Here is a 23,501-nt window from a genome sequence, read left to right on the forward strand (position 1 = left end):
TGATATTTGTGGAGCTCTCCAGATGAAGAGAATATCAACCAGCTTTCAGTCAAAAATTTTTCATTTTATGTGGATGAAAAGATGCACTGTTTTACTTAGTGGCTGTTAGAACAGAACTCAGAACATTTGCTTATTCAGTTTCTGCCTAGGCGTGCTTCATCACAGCCCAACTATTTCTGAAACTCCACAGGGATTATAGAATATAAGAGATAAAGGGCCTGTTAAAACACCATGGTTCTTATAAATTCTTATCTTGTGAATTTGTCAATTTTTCAGCTGGAAGGGGTGACACAAGCATGAAAAAACATCCTAACAGGGTACAGAGACCATCAGTGCCCTTAAAAGAGACATGGGCCTTGTAGTCTTTCAGTATTGTTGTCTTTGAAGGATGGATAAGAAAGAGCTAGGGGTTGCAATGTGCAATGAAGATTAAAAGCACTTTTCCTGTAGAGAGGAGCACATCTGACATCCATTTAAAGATAATGATAGCAGTCTATTAAAGGCAGGTGAAACAAAGGGACAAGGGAAAATGTGTCTAAATAAAAAATAATGGTTATGAAGCTTAAAGGACTTAAAGATAAACACACATCAGGTCACTAAGTGGTAAACAATAAAATCTTAGGTGCCATTTATCACAGAACTGAACAGATATACATAAAAAGAACAATGTTCTTCACTTCAAATGGTGAATCAAAAATATGCTTTTAACCAGGAACAACCCAACAGAGGGAAACAGAGAAACTCTTTTGATTCACTCTTGACATTGCAGAGATAATAGCATTACCTCTGAAGACAGTGAAGGCTAAGTCTGAAGTCCCTTCTTAGGGCCTTTTTGATTTAATTAAAAATAAAAGTAATTGGAAGGAAGATAGGGAGCTTGGGAAGTAACTTATGCTTTATGCTGGGGGCTGAGTGACAACTCAATCCGGCTGAACTGATATGTCTTAAATGATCTATAAAACTATAAAAACCTATAAAACTCAAACAGCATTCCCAACCAATCTGGTCACCACGACGTGTAAGACTCATTTGATGAGTTTTTTAATTTTCCCTCATTCGGGCTGTGCTAAGATAAGAAGATACAAATACAGATTTCTGCCAGACTGCAGTTCACAGAACAGATTCTCAGCTTTTATACATGGTTGCATCTTGTTAAAATCCACAGAGACGTGCAGATTCAGAGAAGCCGAGTATCTTGTCCATCAAGCAAGCAATGCTGTTGTATTTGTGGAAAGGAGCAGTCTATTCTAGGACTAGAAAAGGAAACTATTTTATGCAAGATTGCACTAGCCTTGCAGGGTTTGGTTTGCAATAAAATTTGCACACAGAAACTGGACTTGTTTCACCTACTTGAAACTCATAAATAAGATCTTGCTCAACAGATCTGACCAAAGTTCCTCAACAAGTCATAGGAGAACTTTTTTGGCTCAAATATCTTCCAGAGTCTTGAAACCTGCTGGCATAGAAGCCACTTATACATGTTGGATAGACGCTTCATACCAGGAGAATGTAGAACTTCAACCTCTTTCTTTTTATGCTAAAGGAAAGTGATTATTTGCTTGATATTTAATATAAGTGTGGGCAGTTTTGATGCCACCCAGCAGACAGCGATGGCATGCACACACAGCCACATGTTCAAACATGTGCACATACACACGCGCCCATGCATGCCAGCCAATCCATTACAGTACTTTTGAATAACATTTTGCGTGTGAACGTTCTAAAGTCCCACATGTCTACTTTGGATGTAACTCACTTGGAAAATTCAAATGAAAAACAGAAAGATGAATGTTTGAGTTGGTATTCTAACAGGCTTGGATTACTGAAACACACACTGCCAGTAAAACTTTCCAAGATCTCTCATGAGAACTTAATATACAATTTCAGTATCTTTACTTGTCTGGTAATGTCTCTGGAAAACTAGTCATAGTCATCATCTTAATTAAAAGATGTCCAAAATTAGACTGACAGAACCATGAGCCTAAGTCTGTCTTCTGTCAGACTTGCCATAATGTGTTCTGAAGCTATCTTATATCCCACATACCGTCTTGGTGGTTACCATGTGGCTGTTACAGAAAAATGTTTTTCTTTGCATTAGGAAGCACCAGAGAAGAATTTTTGTACATAGTTAATGCTACTTACAGAGGGATATTTTTCAACCCTCAGTGTTTAAAAAACCCAACAATTTCTACATAGATAATATATGTAAACCACTTAATGGAACTAGTCATAGTAATACTTGCTTTGGTGTCAATTTCATTATTTTGATTAGTGTCCCTTCAAGGTGGAAAATAGCTTGTGGAGAATGGTTTAAAAAGCTTTATCCAGAGAAAAAAATACTTAGAGAATTTGTGACTTTTGCTCCACAAAAATCACAGATGTCTTTGACTGAAAGGCTGAAATGAATTTAGAATTATGAATGGAGAAGAAATGGCTAATGCCCACTTTTTAAAATTTTTCATTCTGTAAATCAGAACAAAATCCACTGAAGTTGAAAATAATTCACTGCTAAAAAAATAATGCAAATAAGGTTTGACTCAGGGCTCCCTGTGTGTTACCTGTTTGTCTGACTTCAGATTCTGATGATTTAATGTTCCTATCTATCCCCATTGTATTCAAGCATTTCACATTAAAGAGCACATAGGACAAGTCGTTATGTTGGTTCTTAGATTCCTCTTGCTTATTCCTCCATCTGCCCAGGACAGACCAGTGCAATTCTAGGCAATGCTGCTGTTAGGAACACCTCTTCTGAAAAAAAGACTTTACTGAAAGCTTTTACACTTGTCTGGAGCACACATTGATCTCCAGAAATTTATTGCACAGGTGGTCCTGAGCAGAAAATGTTCTATTTCCCATGTCAGTCTAGATATACCAAAGTGGAATGCACATGTCTTGGTGACTCATGGATGTGTGCTCCGAGATAACAAGTCTCCAGTTCACGAGGTTCCTAAAAGTGCAGGGTCCCTATCCTGCCTCCTTCCCTTTCCTCAGGGGAAGATGAAAAATGTCATGGAGGAAAGGTATGGCTGGGAACAGAGCAGAGGATTTGGCAGAAGGAGCAAGCTTTTTTTGCATGCTCCCAGCAAATCTGCCCCCACTATCCCTCCTTCTCTTCTCCTTCCCCCACTGAAGGAGATGTAGACTTTGAAGATGATCGTGGAAAAGCATGGGAGGGGAGAAAGGGGAGCACAGGAAAAGACTTTGAAAATCAGTGTATCTTGGGTCACACTGCTCAGGGTCTAGACCTGGTACCCTGGACCTCCTGAATCATAGGTCCAATGTATTTCCTCCTTCAGACCACTGAACTGTGTCATAGCCTCTGTTTTGCTGGGGGTTGCACGGTATTCCTTACAAGAATAAATTAATGTAGTCCAGCATGAATCAATTCTCTGTCTATCTAAAATATTCTTCACTGAAGCAGGTGATGGATACAACAAATATTAATACTCTGTAAAATAATAACAAATGTTTATTCCCAAGTTCCTAATGCACCCATTCAAGCTCTATAAGGGTGACTCGTGTCCTTTCAGCCAGTTCTTCCTCTGGGTATACAGGGGACCTAAGTCACTCAGGCTCCAAAATCACTTTGGTACTTTTGAAAAGGTTTCCCATTATGAACTGAGTCAGACTTTTTCCTGAACTTTATGAGGTCCTCTGAAATGGATGAACATTGAAATGGCTTTGATATTATCATTGTCTCTCAGAGTAATAATTATAATTAGCTCTTTTCTAATATCCTCTTTTGGCTTTAGTACAGCTAAGGCTATAAAACAGACTTGAAATTTGTCCCAGGCACTGTTGGGAACTCTTTTGTATTTTAAGTCAATACCTAAATATAATCAGTTTTCTTAATGTGAATGAAAAGACTGTATGAAGTCAAAGGACTTTTATGATGTTCTACAAAGATATTAGACTCATTCCTGTGAAATAACCTGACTAGATGCCTAGACACCCTGGTGAGGGGCATAGTAAAATGTTTCCTGTTTTTCTTCCTTCCTCCACTATTTCATCTCCTTACCCCTCTCTTACTCCTTTCCCTCTACACAGAATCTTCCTTTCCAAGTGACCTGAGCCTCTCCCACATTCTTGCCTCTGAAAATGTAGTCCCTTTTGTCCTTTTCATTTCTAAATAATTCCTATATGTAATTTACAGCCACTGTGTTTCCTTCTGCAGTCAGAAACCATTTTCAAAAAGACATCTGCCCATGGCTCCCTGATAAACAAGCTCATATCAAATTGTCTGATAAGTGCTTCCTGAAAAGCAAGTATTCCATCTCCACCACTCCTTGCTGAGAACTGTCTTGTCTTCTCATATTTTTGAACTGTTGCTCTTTTTCAACTTTTAGGATTTGGCTTTTTGTTAGTCGTCCAGGTGTCTACAGGTGACCTGGAGGGTTCAGTGTCGTCCGCTGCTCTTTCCCTTCTGCATGCTGTCACTGAGGAATAGCATTCAGAGCATCTTTATTCTGAAGAGTCTCCATTTTCTTTCTGTGTGGAGCTTTCACCTCTGATACAGATGTAAACCTCATCTTGTGTTTCTGTCATATTCTTATCACAGGACCATATGAAAATTCAGATGGGAGGACATCAGAAGGTCTCTAGTCCAACCTCCTGCTCAAAGCAGGGTCAGCTCTGGAGTCAGATCAGACTGCTCAGGGCTTTATCCAACTGCATCTTAAAAATCTTCGTGGAAGGAGACTGTGCAACCTCCCTGGGAAGCCGGATCTAGTGCTGGACTGTTCTTGTGAATCTCAGTCTTGATATCCTGAAAAGTACTCAGATAGAGTGCTGATTTCTTTACTACTCACTTACCATGAAAAATCTACATTCTTTTTTGTCATCAAGTTACATCACCTGGGTGCTGGTGTTGCACAGACACTCAGAGACAGAATTCTTTGTGCAGAAACTAATTTATTCGGGTTGCAGCATAGGGTCATGCACAGGGCATAGGGGATTGTGGCTGTCTGGTGGCAAGAGGACTCTCCATTGCAAGGGTTCTCACAGCGGCATCTTCAGCTGGATAGAGTGAGACTCCCTGATATGCTGTTCTGCTCATTTCATATAATCTATCTGCGCTGTGGTTGTACATGACCACTTCAGCACGTGTAATAAATTGCCATTGATTGTCTCAACTACACACAAAGCATCTCTGAAATACCTTACCAAAGAGCTGTCCTACGTGACCATTTCTGCATCTGTAGGAACATTTTCTATTGACTATTTACATGTTTTGTCCACATACATTTTAATTGATCCTGCAGCAAGAATCTCTGTGACACTCCACTCATGACTTTAATCAATAGATTTAAGGAAATAAATTGGAATTGACACAGCAGGAGCTGCCCGGTGGAATCTCTAGGGCTGTCTGAAATTCCCACCTGGAGAGATCTCGCAACAATCAATAAAATGCTTAATTTTCAAGGTGGCTAGGGTTTCAGACAATCACCTAGGTTTTTTAATTCTCCGTTGGAAAGTGATGATGACAGTGAGCTTAATTCTTAACTTTCATGAGATGGGGGAGTAATAAAGTCCTGGGAGTCTTTTGCTGTCACTGGTATGTATCTATCTCAGTCATTTCAATAAACCTCCAGTACTCCTCCAGGCACTAAGTGGAAGTCTCCAGCTGGGATTCAAATCAGCAAATTAGTTTACTATAGAACCATCATATTGACACAAGCATAGAAATGGATTTTTGTTTGGTATTTTTTGATTACTGTATTTAACTGTGTATAAAGAAGAAGGACATTGCATTAATTCATACAGTATGGACAGGTCTGGTTTGTTCTCAGCTTGTACATATTTGTTATTAACATATTTTTGTTTCTTGTTCCAGGCGTATTTTTTCTATTTTATTCAACTCTGCTAAGCCAGTGTTGGTGCTTGGTTGTTATTTGGGGGAAAAAAAACCAACAACAACAACCCAAACCAAAACAAATAAAACCCCTTCACCTTCTGTCTCTTACTTTGTATCAATACCTTATTCTTGGAATGAAAGACTGAATGAAAATATTCTGATGGTACCTCATTAATGCAGACTCAGGGCTGACGCTTGTCTGAGTCCTACTTTCAGTTACCCTAGTATGACACAGCGAGGCTATTAATTTGATCAAGTTCAGAATATGCTTAAAACTCAGAATTTATGAATTTGAGATTGTGAAGAGAGGGAGGGTATATGGCCCAAAGAATCTATTAGACAACCTTTACACAAAATAAAACTTTAAGTCCTCTGGAGCTTACTGAGATTAAATTACAATGACTGAAAGAAATGACAATGAACATAATTTTCTTCTACATGTTACTTTAATCTTTTCCATGAACACCACTGAAAAGTCTTGGTCGTGGTACTTGCTTGAAAGATACATAGGAAAAAGTTCATAAAATTAAATTTCCAAGTCATTCTATCACTATTTGGTCAAACAGTTCAGAAAAACTGCTCATAATACTATAAATTGTTCTTTTTCTATTTTTTTTGTGTGTGTGATTTTTAAAGAATACAGTCCTTACACACTGGAAAACTGAAATATTCATAAATACATTTGACCTGACTGACTGGAAGCTTTATTTTGACTTCACTCTGAAGACCACGGTCAAGTTTGAGAATGAGTATACAAAAGCACACAGAAAGCCAGATGCCCCAACCCATGAAATATTTGCATTAATTATATTTTTACAACACAAAACAACTTTAACATGCCTGTTGTTAGCTTTGCTGTGTGCTTTGGGTAAGGAAAATTTCCACCAGCAGAAATCTTACAGAAGCACATCAGTAAAAACACAATGGCAAGTGGATATGTCCTATATAAGGACATATATATGTGCTATAAGATGTGCTATAAGATAGGAACAAAAGTCCACCCAGCCTGGTATCCTGTGGCTGACAGTAGCCAAAACAAATGCCCTGGGCAAATGGAGGGGGGGTAAGCACATAATGATTTTCCCAGAATATTTTTCCACCTTCCCGCTATTTGCAATTCAGAGGTATCTTGGAAGAAATATGGTATTTTTATATTTAGGGGAACTGAGGTAGATAGATCACCACCTGTACCAGCAATACTCCATTCTCTCCTAAAAATAAAGGATGACCAGTTAAAAAACAATCAGCTGATGAGCAGTGCTGGGGGGGGCAAAATCATCTTTGTTATTTTTCCTTCCTGGTAATTTATGTGATATTACAAGCACAAATCTTGCCTACAGCGCCCTGTTGAGTCTAACGGTAGGAAAAGAGTGGATTTGGAATTTGGGAAATAATATCTTTGTGCTTGGCAATACAGCATTTGGATGCATTTCATGCTTTTGTGTCAACATTCACATGTGTTTGGTAGGAGGTGCATGAAGATGTTTGGGGCAGTAAAGGTTCACAGCCTTTTTCCAACAGAACACAGCTTGCCAGTGTGAAGTTACTCTCATTTAAAAACCTGACTTGGAGTAGAAGGGGCATGCCTATTACTTTCAAAATATTTTTAAATCTTCTGGAATGCAAAAAATGGTATCGATCATTTCAAGATTTCCTGAGGTGGAGGCACTGCTGATACCCCTTTGGGGTCTGATTCCAAACCGTCTTGCATCCATAACAGTGTTTCTTTTGCCTGAACAGGACTCAAGGAGATTTTCTTCCTCCTTCCTATTACTTTTGTTTAAATAATATAGTTAAGAAAACCTGATCTGTTTAGCCAGTTTAATTAGTGTGATCTTTTTGTATGAACATTATTGTTTTAGATTAATTGAATCTAGTTTAAATATTTTGAACCAATTTATACCAAAAAGAAATAAAACCAGTATTGGACTAGAATACTTGCTCACATACAGATTTGATTTCAGTGTTCCCCATTTAACTCCACAGTTTAGGTTAAGCTAGTGTAATTTTGGACCTTGGACTGTGTATGATGCCATTCCACAGAACAGCAGATTTTTGAGACAATGTTTTCTGGGTTGCATTTACTTCATCAACTATTTCTTCTTAAAAATTCAGCACTGAGCAGAGGCATTTGTAAAAAAAAGAGCTAGAAATTTATTTTCATGATTAGCAACAGCAAAAATCATACTTGGAGTCTACAAATGTTCAGATCCAGAAGCTGGTGAAATCAGTGGGAAAATGCTTATTGACATTAAAATTTTGGATTAGATCCAGCAGGCCAAATCTTCAGAACTCATAACAAATTTTGTGGTGACTAACACTTTCCAACGTTAAGTTTTTCTCTTATTTGAAATAGTAAAAAGAGCAGTTCCTTTAGGCCATTTTACAGAACTAAGCATCAAAAGGATCCTATAATAGCCAGATTTAAGCTATTAAAAGGGAAATTTTTAAAGGCAATTAATGGGTTTTTTTGCAAGCCAGTGTCTTGTAATCTCCCATTTGGTACAGTTTTATGATAGTCTAGTAAAGAAGGTTTTTTTATACACAGAGTGTCAAAGGAAGCTCCTCTTCTTACAAACATTGTGTGTTTAAGCTCAGTGAAATTCTTGTTAGATGGAAATTATTAGCACAATCTCTCTGTGCCCCCCTCCCCCCCCCCCCCCCCGGGAAGTTACTTATCTTTAATTAAGATACGTGTCAAAATATTGTCCACCCATACACTGCTTTATGAGGGACTCTTAGAAACTTTATTGAGACAAAACACAGCACTGGTGACTGCAAAAGATACTTGTACCTCGATGTCAGGGGCACTCAGGTCCTTTATATATAAAGAACTGTATAAAGTATCTTTGAGAGCAAATGAGATGTGTGCCTTTTGTCATTAGCTTTAACAGGAGCAGGGCTGGGTCCTGATGAAGTGAGAGCGAAATGCCAGCAGGCTGCTATTCCTCGTGCATTAACAGTGATGGAAACAGAAAAGAACGGCGTGGGCAGCCTGGTCCATACCAGGGAAACGATGCACATCATTGCTCTCCACAGCTTCCTGAGGAGGGGAGGGAGAGAGGGAGGTACTGAGCTCTTCTCCCTGGTATCCAGTCATAGGACATGTGTGAACGGTTTAAATCTGTGTCAGGGGAGGTTTAAACTTGACATTAGGAAGCATTTCTTTACTGAGAGGATGGTCAGGTTTTCTAGAGAGGTGGACGATGCCCCAAGTCTGTCCGTGTTTAAGAGGTATTTGGACAATGCCCTTAGCAACATGCTTTAACTTTTGGTAAGCCCTGAAGTGGTCAGGCAGCTGGACGAGATAATCCTTGTAGGTGCCTTCCAACTGAAATGTTCTATTCTATTCTATTCTATTCTATTCTAGCTCCTCATAGACCTTCTTCTGTTCCAATGGTTTTTTTCTGACCTTACAGTACAGGGACTGATCCAGAAGATACTAGGGAGAAAGGAAGGGAGGATATTCATCTTTACCAAACTGTTTATCTATCAGCAAAATATCAAATTCTATCTATTCCTCGTTGTGTAATAGATTCCTATTTATACTGTGATTCCTTAGCATTTGATGAAAGAGATTATATTATTAGAAACAAGCCAAATCCCCATCCTTAAATTCTGGGAAAGAGGTTAAAAAGTGTCATCTTGGATTCAGTCAGGAATTCAGCAAATTCACTTTTAAAAATAAAATAAAAACTTCATTCTCATACTAAATTTTTCAGAATATAACTTATTCTTTGAGGTCTGTCAGGAATAGGGATAACAGTAGTTCAGCAGATGAAAATAAATTATTGTCTGATTCTATGATTAGTTTTTAGCCAGGGAGGTCATTTGACTTTCCTGGTACTCGTGTTCTGAAGACTCTTTCCAAAGTTTTGCTAGCTCTCACCTTGTGTACTTTAGATACAGCTCCAAGTGGAACAGCAGAATGGAGAGAATATTGTGTGTATTCAGATACCTTATGTTCTTGTTCCAAAAATTACTCTCTCACCAGACAAGCCCAAGAGATCTCATTAACGCAAACCCTGATCCTCGACTGTCTGTCAGCTTGATGCCACTGAGTCCATGGAGTTACTCTAGAGCAAAATCAATGTAACAGAGTGAAGAGAAAACCCCTTCTTATTGTCCACATCTTGTCTCTTTTAATAAAAAAGTATACACTTCTTCTGTACTCCTGTAAGAGATTTATATTTGGTGAGAATGAGACTTGGGGTTTATAATATGACTGCATTATTATTCTTTCTCCTGCTTGGTTTTTTCCCTAATTGAAGTTAAGCTGAAATTGAATACTGAACTGTTATGTGTCAGTTGTAGAAGTCAGCTCTACTTTTCATCTTTGATGCTTGGCTGGGAAGGCGTCCCAGAACCACGACCCTCTCCCAACATTAGTGGAGAGAGTCCACAGCCATTTTGGCAAACTGTGGTAGTGCTATCCTTTTTTGGCCATTTCAGACCACTTTATGTCAGTACCTGTAATAGTTCTGCTCCCACTACGCAGTGGTCAAGTGGCGTAAACTGAATTTAAGCTGAACCCAGTTTTGTTCCTGGCACAGGCAAGTTCTGGAAGCAGGATGCACTTCTGCTCAAGGGGATCTCAGAAATCTCCTTACCTCTTGTTCCACACTAGAGTCAGTTTGGTTGTATTGTGTGCACGCACCAAAGCAGTCTTGGAGAAAGAGGTAGGCTATGGTCTCAGTGCTTGCATTTCTCAGTTCTCTGGAGTATCTGCTGGCAAGAAATAGTAGAACATGGAGATCCTTTAGTTTTATTTATTGTCAATGTTTATGTTAACTCAGTTGTTTTAGCAGATTGCAACAGCTGTGAAACCCTACCACAGAGAAGTTCCTGGAATAATTATCTCCTGCTGCAGTCTAATCAGAGTAGAGAATGTGACTGGGTCAAGGCTTTGGAGTTTTTTAAGATGAGATCCATGTGATGATAAATAATGTATGTGTCTAATGTGTTGCAACAAGCTGTAAAAGAAAATTAATTCGAGAGGCAGTTTTTATTATTCTTGAGTCTGTAACCTGTCGTCTTCACTGTGAGTCAAATGCCTAATTAAAGCTAAAATCCTGTTGTGCAAATGAAATCCTTTAGTCATGGTAATTTTAATTTTAAATGTAATTGTTTGCATTTTGCAAATCTTACTATTAGCCTGGAAGCCAGTTCTACCTCCTAAATTTTAAGACACATAAAAAACTATTTTCCTACTCTAGTACCGCAGATGGAAATGATGATGCCATAGCCTTATCTCAGCTGCTTCTCGGGAAAGTCATGGGTAATGAACTGAGGAGGAAACCGGAGCTATTGAGAAGGCCTGTAGGAAGCAGAGGACTTGGGGCAGGAAGGATCTAGAGACCTTTGGCGGTATGTAGGTTACAAAGCCATAGAAAACTAGGTTTCATCAGTTCTACTAGAACAATTTGTTTCTACAGGAAAATATACCCATGTAGATAAGCAATAAAGGTCAACTATTACGCAGGTTCAACAAGTCATCAGGAGAGACTTAGGCCACTTTGAACTGGAAGCATGCACAGTTACTGTGTCTGAGACCTGGGGACAGCAACTTCCTGCCAGCTTTAACACTATCTAGCTCAAATGCTCCTCTTATACCTCAACTGTTGGATCTGGTCCTGAGCTCCTAATGCTTAAGCTTCAAAATGACTTCAAGGCACTTCACAGCCAAAAACACTAAAAGATTCACTTTCCCCTTAAAGAAATGACTTTGGAGTGAAATACGACTTTTTTCACAGCACCAATCAATTCTAAACAATATTTTATTAGAGGAAATGAAACATACCAGATGGAGCTGCAACAGGAATTTTAAATTGGCAAAATTAATCAAACTCCAAATTTGACAGGTCAGTAGAGTTAATATAACTAGACTTTCAGAAAGTGCCCACTAGTGAATATTGTGCAAGACTATTACTCTCCAAATGGGAGAAAAAACCCAAATCATTTAGATACCATCTGCTACATGCTATATCCCCTTGCACCCAAAGAGGTTACAGTAGTACATTTCATAACAAGCGACTGGACATGTACAAATGGCATAGGTTAATCTTTTGCTCTAAAAATTCACTAGCTCCAGGCAGACCTCTGTCTGGAGCAACTGCAAAAGTGGGTCTAGATGACCTTGATGTATATACAACCAAGTACAGAGATAATCATCTGAGAATATATATCTAAATCTAAACTACTAAGTGCTAGAGCTCTATGTTCAGCTGAAATTTGTTGAACATATTTGCAAACCAGCTTGGCTAATATCTAATTTTAACAGCAGAAGTTTTGCTAATTAGTTCAGTATTCAGCAACTCAGCTTTCAGACACCCTTTTCCCATTGACATAGATATAAGATGCATAGACCAGCTTATGAGAAGGCAAGTTATCTGGAGAGGGAAGAATAACTGGTATCATAGCACACAGCACAGCTATTGATCTGGCAGCTGATAGTTTTGAATCTCTAACAGGACATTGCTAATAACCTAAATAAGCAGCAGCTGAAAATACTTATCAGAGAAATGAAAACAGAGGAAGAGAAGGCAAGGACAATATTCACTGAATCATTCAGAACATGAAATGAATGAAAAGTTAAGAGTGCACATAAAGTTAAACGGAAGAGATGATAGGAACCTTTTATTGAAGTGAATGTAAGAATTTTTTTTTTATATCTACTATACAGTATTTTTTGAGATAATCCTCATCTTTCTAACTGACACTGGGTTGTCCTGGGATTCAGTAGTTACTATAACTGATAAAATGAGCAGTAAAAAGTATTGCTTTAAAAAACTCACTTCCTCAATGAGGGACATTTCTATCACAGAACCAGCAAGGGACATTATACCATTTGCTCCTGCATGCCATTCTGAAAATAGAGTATACTCTTCACTCAGGGCCAACTACGTATGTAAAAAACATGCAAGATCTTGGACAAATCGCTCAAAGCTGGACAGGACTGAAATGTCTAAATCAAAAACTCTGATTGAAGGAAATCTTTTATGTTGACCACCCACTATAGGAGCACTTAAGTCAGTGTGTACATGTCCATCTTACTCTGAAGGTTCCCAGGCACCTGAATTTCTGGTTTTATGCATGTCCAGGGTCACATCAGTGCCAGAATCTGGGTGCCAACCTCCCACCCAGCTGGGAGCAGGACTGGAGGCTCAACGGAGCATTACCCAAGTTCCCCAAGGGACTTTGCAAAGATTTTGGTTCTCTAAAATTGTAGTTCCAGGTGCTTCCCTTTAAAATAGCCCTGGAGGAGTCATTTGTCTCTAGACCCCTGTTTTGGCAGTGGGGCACCAGGGTCTGCAGTCAGCAGTGGGAGTGTTCCCCACTTTTCCTAATGATGCTGTTCAGCAAATAATTCAAAACATGTAGCTACAGTGGAGGCACAGGGAACATAACTCTGTAGCACAGCAATTAGTACAGTCCCACGGGATAACAGAAATTACAGAACTGATATAGTTACCTAGCAGGCTTTCCCTAGGTCCAAGTGGCTTCAGAGGATCTCACATTTCCAGCCACAGGCCCCCCTGTTTCTTGGTTAACGGCCTAACATTACTGAAGAAATGTCACCAGGGGCCGGTGAGCTCAGGAGACAGACATTTCGTAAAGGACTACCATGTACCTGGAAATCCACACACGTCAAGGGCTCATGGGTAGTGTTACTAGCAAAATGTGCTTTTGAGAAAATATCTGGCTCACTAATCCTCTGCCACAAGTCACAATGTACAACGGGTCTGACAGTTACTCTGCAGGCACTCTGCAGTCACTATAGAGTAGCCCCAAGGGTTTATTGTTTAATGGGTTTGTGTATTTGCTTAGATGGGTGTCTTCATTTCGACAGTGTGAATACTCTTCTGCGTCTCCAACTTTGCATATGGAAAAGCTTCACAAAGCAAGAGCTACTTTTGGTGCTTTGGGTAAAATAATATGGACATCTCAAGAGAATTCAGATGCTAGTTGCTGTAATCATAAAAGAATAATGAATTAATATAGCCTAAGAATCAAAACTTATTTGGGGGTGACATGCAGGCATACATCTCTCTCACAGATTGGAATCACCTATATTTAGGTATTTAGGTAATTACCTATATTACTGCATGCATTTCCAGAATTGAGCATAAGATCTTAAAAAGACAATGTAGACTACGGTCAGAAGAAAAAAGAAAAAGAAACCTGTGTGTTGCTGTTTTCCATATCACGTAATTCTATACCAATGAATTCCTTAAAAAATAAATTGCAACAAAAACTCCTGCTATTCTCATTGTAGCCTGCATATGCAGTGAACTGTATACGAGTCATAAAATAGTTCTTGATTCAATGGTCTGATGTTTTGGTATTTAGAAGGGGACATTTTCTGGGAGTAATGTTGCAGTACATTGCTACACTAAAATATGAACCACTTTTATGAGGTTACACTACAGATCATTTGGATCTTTTTGTAAAACCTCTCCTGGCAAATACTTCCTATCATATTGATTTTTGAAGAATACTTGAGACTCTCATGCTCTCATCATGGCTTATTAACATACAGTAATTCAAATAATACAGCTATTTTTGGACATTTTTTCTATCAATATTAATTAACTCCTGATTATGCTAGAATGACTGAGACAGAAGATAGTTTTATTTTGCCTTTTGCTTGGAATCTTGCTCACAAACTTTGTGTTTTCATGAAGAGGAAAAAAAAACAAACAAAATTCTCCTGGGTTTCTAGGCTCAAAACTTCAGAAGAAAAATGAAGGTGTGGAATCCATATTTTTAAAAGCAGAGATGGGAGAGAAAGGGTGGCAGAAAAATAATTTATGTATTTAAATACTGTCAGTCATTCTTATGTGCATCAAAAAAGAGTACAAATAGGCAAGGTGAAAGGAAGACTGGGAAATAGGAGATTTTACTGACCGCTTGTGAACAGGGAAATCATTCCTCTCTGTGCTCTTAAATACTGTTCTTTGCAAGACACTGTAACACGCAGCCCTCATCAGAAATCTGCTGTCAGCAACAGCCTGAAGGCTTCTCCCCTGCAAGTTGTTGAAATGGAAAGTACAGCAGACATAATATAGCCAGCCCCCTCATGTTTGACAGCTTGGAGCATACTGGATGCATACAATTTTTAACAGCCAACACAGAAAAACGGTAAATTTCTTAAAGAATTCACTTGTGTACAGTGTATTCACCAATCGTAACTGCTACATTCATAATGAAGGAAAGGCTCTTCTGAAGGAATAATCTTGAAATGAAGGTTTAGACATAAAATATAAAAGGAGCCACTAGAGATGATCTACTCCAGTACGAGTCCTTGTCTGACATGTTTTTAAGAGCATGTATAGATTGTGCAGCCTTCTTCTATGACCTTAAATAGATCACTTTGACAATGATTAGAAAGTGTTTCCTAATATTTAATTTAAATTCTTCCATGCCAAAAGTTAATTCACTTTCCTACTTACTTTAGGCATGTAGAAAAATAGCTTATTCTCCTCTTATAACCTTTGACAAATCACAATACTATTATTATGATTTCCCCATTATATCTCCCTTTCTCAGACCAAACAAAAATAATCCCTTTATGAGTTTGGTTTTGATAGTTCTAATATTACTTTAATTACTGCTCTGGATAATAATGAGTCTTCTTATCAAATGCTATCATTAGTAATGGTGAGACTATTATTTTTGTCTCACTTACATTCCCTTTAATAATGCTTGGAAGATAAAAGTTTATTTGATGTCCAAATATTGAAAGAAGTAGAGTGTTTCCAGATGGCCAGAATAAAACTGTTCAACTATCAAAAAACCTTTCTATTACACTTTTAGTAGGATTGCTGGTTATTGTAATGGATTTGTAAGAATTGTCTTGGCATCTCCATCACTGGTCTTACCATCTAAAAATGTTTTAGTTTACAGATGACTTGCAGCACAGGTGACATGTTGGAGTGCCACGCTTAGAAAAAGATTTTGTTTCTCTTACAGCATGGAAAGTAAATCATCTGTCCATCCAAACCAAAAGCTTTGCCTATAACTGCTTATTTTGTCTTAATAAGCATGTCAACCTACCCTCTATAGCAGGGACCAGACTTGACCATAGAGGACCAGATCACCTTGTTATCCATTGCTTACAAATATGGCACCCTCCATCCTGCCAGCATGAATTTGTTCTAGTGCACAGTTGTCTATTACTATTGCTTCTGGTGTCATTAATGTCTTGAAAGCAGTATAAGGGATTTAAATTCAGAGTGGGTTAGAAAAATCTGAACTTTAAAAATAAAGGCAGAAATTTGATGGAGGAAAGAAGCTGATCAAGTCACACAGTATCCATGGACAATGTCACTCATGAGTTGAAAGTTTTGGTAAGAGTAGATTTGTAGATCACTGTTCCCTTGGATTTTTCACAGGAAATGAAAAGTTCTCAAATCACTCTGAGGATAGTGGCTCTTTGGACTTACATGTACAGTGCCTGATCTTAAAAGGAATATGATTTACTAATTGGAAAATTAAGGGTAAGAGGATGAGAATATTTGCATTCTTAGACTGAAGTAGTTCTGTCCAGAATAACCTCCAGTGAGAAATGATCTCCTAATAAGGGAAGGGACAGCTTATTGATTCAGTCTTATTGCCATCCCTCGTGTTGAAGGAAGGCTTTCCCTCACTTTCCAGTGGTTAGAGAGGACCAGGGAGAGATCATGTGTGATTATTTACTGCTACTATTCATGGGATTCTCATCTTAAAAAAAATATGAGAGATTCAAGTTCGAAGTGGAGCAGAAACACCATCATGTCACCAATGGATTAAATTGTTATAATCAGTTCAGTATTAAAGAGATTCTCAGAGGTGGACCTAAACTGAAGATAAAGCACTCTCCATTCAGAGACATTTTCTTCCAACAAAAGCAACATTTACAAGGCAGCCAAAGTTAGGGGAGAAGATACTGTGGCTAGTATATTAAGCAATATTGGGACTTGTGTTCAAGTATGCAAATGGTGAAACCTACCAACCCACCCACCCCAGAAAAATAAAGCTAATTCCATGGCACAGAGAGAAGTTAGCTTCATCCTGCCAATACAGAATAGTTAGCAATAAAATTGCATATGCATGAGACATAACATGATTCTATTTAATAATTTGAGGTTAATTTTTTATAGTATTCTAAATTTAAAATGGGAGAAAAAAGTATTTTCTATTAATTCATGCATGTCAGTCAACAGTAGAAACATTATAATTGTGTGAAAACGATATTTACAAATGTTTCCATTTTGCCATTTTAAATTAGGTTTGTGAACATCTGGTGGATTTTTTTATTTCATAGATATCATAGAAGTGGCTTCCATTATATTATAAAGAAAAAAAGACTTTTTCCTTCAAGGTTTATACCACCTTTTGCTGTATATTCACTATTTTGAGCTAGCATTTTCTATCACTTTTATCGGACAACGTAATTGAGTCTTTTCAATCTATATAATAGCATTAAAAATCCCAACAAACTTTAAGGACAAAACAATACACAACCCACAGGGAAAATATGTTTACTTTATATGCCTTTAATACATGCTTTTATATGCCAGCTTCTTTACTATGACTTAGCCTGAAGAAATTTTTTCCTGTCATCTCATACACTGGGAGGGTGGAAGGATGATCTTTTCAAGGCTTAGATGTGTATAAGGGTCGAATTGCCTTTAAATACTTTCTCCAGAGTCCCAAAGAAAATCTATTGTACTGATCAAATCAATTGGTTGACAGATATATATCTGTATAGTGCTTTTCAAGCACAAGTTACTAGGCTTCTGGTAAGAATTCCTATGAGAAATTTTATGCCTTGTGTATTACAGAAGATATCAGACTACATGATCATTATGGTGTAATCTGTACATAGAATTTATGAATCTGTGAGTGTAACCCAAAAGTACGTTTCAGAGAAATTAAAATAAATATGTGGACTCAAGCAAGGCAAAAATTCATAAAGTGAATATGTTTTAGGTTTGCTTTTTTTCTAGAAAACACTACTTTCTTCTTTCTCCATAAACAATTATTTGTGGTTTGCTTAAAATAAATAACCCACCTATCCTTTTTTGGTTAAACATCGGGATTTTCAGCATTTGCTGGAAAGAAGGTGGAAAAATTGAAAATATATGATGGAGCAAAAGTCAAAAGGTCCCTTGAAATTAATTGGCAGTATGATGACTATCAAAAATTTAGAAAAAAATATTAAAAATTACAATGTCATAAAAGGTAAGTGCGACAAGAACCACCAATGTGGATTTTCACTTTAGCTTGAAAAAAATTATTTAAAAATTTACTTCAAAGAAACTTGAACAAAATAATCTGGAGATTTATTAAATAGTAGAATTCAGTACAGAAATCTGGTAAGTTTGAAACCATGAAGTGTTCAAGTATCAACCTGTGAATACATCTGAGCTGAAAAAGACTAAATTAATGATGGAGCAGAGAGGAGCCATTAAATCTAAAGGTCATAATTTTGGGTCATAAGAGACATCTTGTAGAATCGATTTCAAATTTGAGTGAAAAAATATTTCCTAGTAGGTATCATGTAAAAATTCAATAGAGATTTATTACAGATTAATTCAGAGCTGTTCATATGGCCAACCTTGACTGAACTGGGCAAATCCAGCTGGAGTGATGTAGAAGAAGCGTCATTTAATACCAAATGTTTACATCATCTGAATTAACTGAAAATATGTTGCATTGTAAAAATAAAGGGACAAATTGGAAAAAGAAGTGCATTGGACTTAAGAATCAAAATAATGTTCTATGGAGTGCAGTTGTTTACTGAAGCATAGCTATAAAGCTTATTGCATTTGGTTGGATGGCTGCAAACAGAAATTTCCTGTAATATATGAAAGGACTTGGTTCAGGACAGTGTTTTAGAAACAAATGCTCTTAAAAAGACTTGATAAAACCCAGAATGCAAACCCTCAAAAGGAGTGCAAAGGTCCAGGGACATAAGTACAATGTTTAAACTTGAGTTCAGCATCAATAGGTCACTTCAGATCTTGACAGTTCTGCTACCACATTGTGATTTAAAGTTGCACTAAATTTTCCTGTAAGAAAATTGCTACACAAATGAGCCTATAGCTGAAAGGTAATCACTTCAAAAGCATCAGGCAAAGCAAAAGGAAGGAGACTAGAAATAAATGCACAGCTGACCAAGGTCTTTAAAAAAAATGGATAGAAAAAGAAATTATATTTTTCATTCATCACTACATTTTCTAGAAATCACCAATGATGGTAAAAAAAAATGCAAGAAATAATCTTCAGAGGATGCAGATGACAGCAAGTAATCTTTGCAAATATAAATTTGCACACATAAGAATAATCAACTTATATTAACAAGTGTATAAGGCAATGAATGGCCTATATGCTTTGCTTTTACTGCTGTGTGCTCTCATATTTAAGCTGGTTTTTACCCTTTTTCTGGGGTTCTCCCACGTACAACTCTTCTCTCTGTTTTATTTGAATTAATGGATCCTGTGATGCTGTGAAAAAATATTCAGACTCTTGGCTAATTCTGTAGTGGAACACAGAGTAGAAGTGTAAGCAATTGTAGTTCTATAAAAAAAGGTTTTGAAATCAAAGTTAAATAAGTGGGAAAAAAAAAGAAAAACCAAAATTTAAAAAAAAAAAATTTAGAAAGAAAGAATTCAGATCATTCAGCCTGGAACGGCTCAAAGTCAAAAGCGCTAAGACTATCCAAGAGAATAATTCTGTAGGAAAGGATTCCACATCTAACAGAGCCTACAAAAATAGAATAATGTTTTATTGAAACAAATGATTGACAGAGTAGTTATCAAAGGTTCATTGTTAAAATGAAAGGGTTTATTGCATGGGGTTCTGAAAAAGTCTGTTGTGGATTGAAACTAATTGATATTTTCAAGAATGACTTGAATAATGGAATTAAGCACGTTTCTTACATTTGCTAATGACACCATCCTGGATGGAACTGCAAGTACATTCACCTAGAATTCAAACAACCTAATAATTCAGGAGATTACCTGAAGAAGATAGCGTAAGGACAGCATAAGGCTGTCCTACAAAACAGGATCAAGAGCAAGATACTGAATATAAGGCAGGAGTAATCAGCTACAAAAATATAGGAAGGGGACAACTGATTAGGGAGTAGTTCTGCAGGGGTGTATGGCTTAGAGAGGATTACAAACTGAACCTGAATCAATCAAGCATTGTTGCTGCAAAAAAGACAAATACCATCTAGGACCTAGAAGCAGGAATACAGTTTCCAAAGTACTTGAAGCAACACCCTAGATGGATATTCTTGAGCTCAAGCATGGTAAGAATCAGTTGGACAGAGTCTGCAGAAGAGTAATGAGACAAATCTGTAGTCATGCACACAAGTTCACCCTTGGAAAAAATACGGGACTGGCTGGCCAGAGGAAGAGACTGCTGAATGGCACCTCAATAAATACTCAAAATTGCAAAATGTTGCTGCAAAGAGGAAGGAAACAATCTATTATTCATGTTAAATGGTGAAAAATGCAAGCAGAATCAGATAAATTCAAACAAGAAACATTAAAAGTAAATAGCAGAAAGTATTTTGATAGAAATGATAGTGAAATACTGGACTTGAGGAAGTAGGATAAACGCGGTAACTGGAGATCTTTAAGAACAGGTTAGACAACCATGTCATAGTGGTCTTGGTTTGGGACAGGAAGATGAACTAAATGACCTCTCAAGGTCCCTTTCAGCACTGTGATTCTATTTTTAATGTTTTAGAAATAAAGTGATACTGTGATAAAGTAAGACTTGTCTAAGTGAATACTCAGGGAAATCTTGAAAAGGCATTATGAGAAATAAGAGCTAATAAAAAAAAAAAAACAGAATGGGTTTTATCCATATAAATATAAAGACACAGAAGAAAAAAGAATAGGGTGTAATATAAGAAAAAGAAATAGATTTTTTAAATAATATTGAACTAGAAAAGATATGTCAAATAAATGCTGAAAAAGTCATTGAAAATCTAAGAGCAGGATGGCAAATTTTTCATCTGAGGTGGAAGCAAAAAGGTTTAGCATTTTAGGAGGACTGGGCAATCACCACTGCACAATAAATAAATAAATTTAAAAAAATCTGGGCAAAATTAATGATAAAGAATAAAATATTTTTGAGAAAATGTAAACGCCAGAAGTGCATCCTTATGAATAATGAAAATCGAAACCATATGCCACAGGAAAAAGAGATATCAATAGATAAAAAAATCATTTTTTCTGACCTTAATATTATGCAAGACTTCAGAACAAATTTTTGGAAGAAAAAATAACTGAAAACATGCAGATAAATAAAAAATGGGATAAAACATAATCTGCGTTAACCAAACAACAGATTGTCCAAGGTTTGCCTGATATCTCAGTAAGAAACTATTTTTATAGGAAAATTTAAATATAGTAGGGGTTTTTTTCTATCTGGTCTTCAAATATGGTGCTTTATGGGAAACAGTTGGTAAAGGCTGACTGTGTGGGAATTAGTAACTGAATTCTGAAAAGCAAAGGAAATGACTTATGGAAAATGACACCTGGTCATGCTTGAGGGGGAAATACCAATCTGGATATATGTTACCATTCTCTACTATTGATCTTTTAAAATGGTTTTCAACAACCTAAGCACTGAGGATAGTGGTATGCTGCTGAAATGGGACACAGTCAGTACAGAGAAGGACCAGCATATCATAGGGAAAGAGCAAGACAGCCATGGTTCATGAATAATAGAAACAGGATGAAATTCAAGAGTATAACATACAGCACAATGCATTTAAGGACAATAAACATAAATTTGTGACATAGAGAATGTGATCAAGAACATCAGTCTTGTAGATGATAAAAACTGGTTCTCCCACCCCTCTTCCCTTTTTTTTTTTTTCCATCAGACAAGGATTCTGTCCTCTTAGTTCATAAGTTATGCTCAGAACTGTCACTTGGTTTTCTTTTTTTTTAGGAAGTCTAGAAAAAAGCCTCACACTGGCACATTGCTGGCCAAGCAGCTGGAGGAACTCAACACAGAGGCTGCAGAAAGCCCTAGGACACAGTACGGGCTCCTTTTGAATGCAAGATACCTGATATAGCACAGTATTACACACCAGCAACTTGGCTATGTAGCTCTCCCATGCCCTTGCCATGCCCTGAGGTTTCTGACATACATCTGTTCTCACTACTACACACATAGTTTAGAAAAGCACAAGCCTAAGCACCCCAGTTTAATTACTGGTAACCTGTTGCTCCTAATTCCTCTTGGCACTTACTTAGGTATGTTAATTTTATCACTGTCTGTACAGCTTGCTTTTGTAGATGGACATAATTGTCTGCACCGCCTCACCTCTCCATCTTCAAGTCTTAACATTTGATGTGGGAACTCAGTAGCGTCTAATTAGACCCATCTCTACACTGAGGAGGATCTGGCCAGTCCAACCAATCTTTGGAACATTGTCTTTTGTGACCGCAGGAGTGGTCCCAGTCCTGGGACATACATGCTGTCTCTTGGGGCAAATAATAAACCCTGATGCCGTTGTAAGGTAAGAGACATCAAGTGAAATTCTATATATAGTTCTCATTGCCTGTATTCAAGAAAGACCAGGTACAGAGGTAGGTTTTTAAGCTTATTTGTTATTATGATGTTAGTGTGTCTGCATTAGCATTTAGTTCAGGTCAGGAGTGCACTTCTCTAGCTAATCTCTTCACCCTCATTTACCATACTTGGGCTCTCTTCCCGGCGGCTCTCAGAACACACAAACAAGAATATTTTCAAACAGAAGTGAGCAATATCCAACTAGTGGGTGTTCAGTCCTTGGGACCAGAACAGAGGTTGCAGGAAGCGAAGCCAGAGAAGCAGACAGGTCTAGCATGAGCTGGTACTCTAGCAGGAGTGTTACGGAGTGGAAGCGCCCCACCACGTACACGCTGATTTGCCTCTGAAGGGTCGTGTTGGTGCTGGCAAGGGTGGGAAGTCGCACCGCAGCCCAGCACACCCTGCACAGGCCAAAGCCCTTGAGTCAGGCGCCTGTCCCGATGTATGCAGCCCGTGTTGGGGGTGCCACGGGAGGCCTGCTCGGGCTCGGTGGCGCAGAGAAGGAGGGGACATCTCCTTGGGGCATGACCTGTGATCAAGGGAGTCATGGCAGGAGGATGACTGGGATGCTGACGAGGTGCTGGCCTGAGCTTAAGCTAACTGAACAGGACATGAGAAACTGCTGGAAAAGACATGAGAAAAATATTGGGTTTAACAAATAACAATGTGAGAAGCTGACAAAAGCAGCAGCACTGGGAGGAATAGCTAGATTTTAAAAAGGGATAAGGAGGAGGTATGTGAGAAACAGACAGACTTGGTGGGGGAATAAGGGGAACCTTTAGGAAGCAGAGACTCACAAGACCACCAGTGCCCAAGAAACATAGTAATACTATCTAAGGTTGCGACCTCGTTACCTGGGTAACTATCAGAAATACTAAGTAAGGGTACAGATGCAGTAAAAATGGGAGCAATGGTGGAAAAGTAACTAGGGGCAGGTCATCTATGTTGGATGGGATAAGGGTGGTAAATGGGAAGAACATTGAGGCAAAAAAGGGACAAGAACAGTAGAAAACACTGACAGAAAATAAAAAGAAAATTTCTTTTGTTTTCTTCTGAAGAAACA

Source organism: Haliaeetus albicilla, chromosome 14 (assembly GCF_947461875.1).
Source record: "Haliaeetus albicilla chromosome 14, bHalAlb1.1, whole genome shotgun sequence".
NCBI lineage: Eukaryota > Metazoa > Chordata > Aves > Accipitriformes > Accipitridae > Haliaeetus > Haliaeetus albicilla.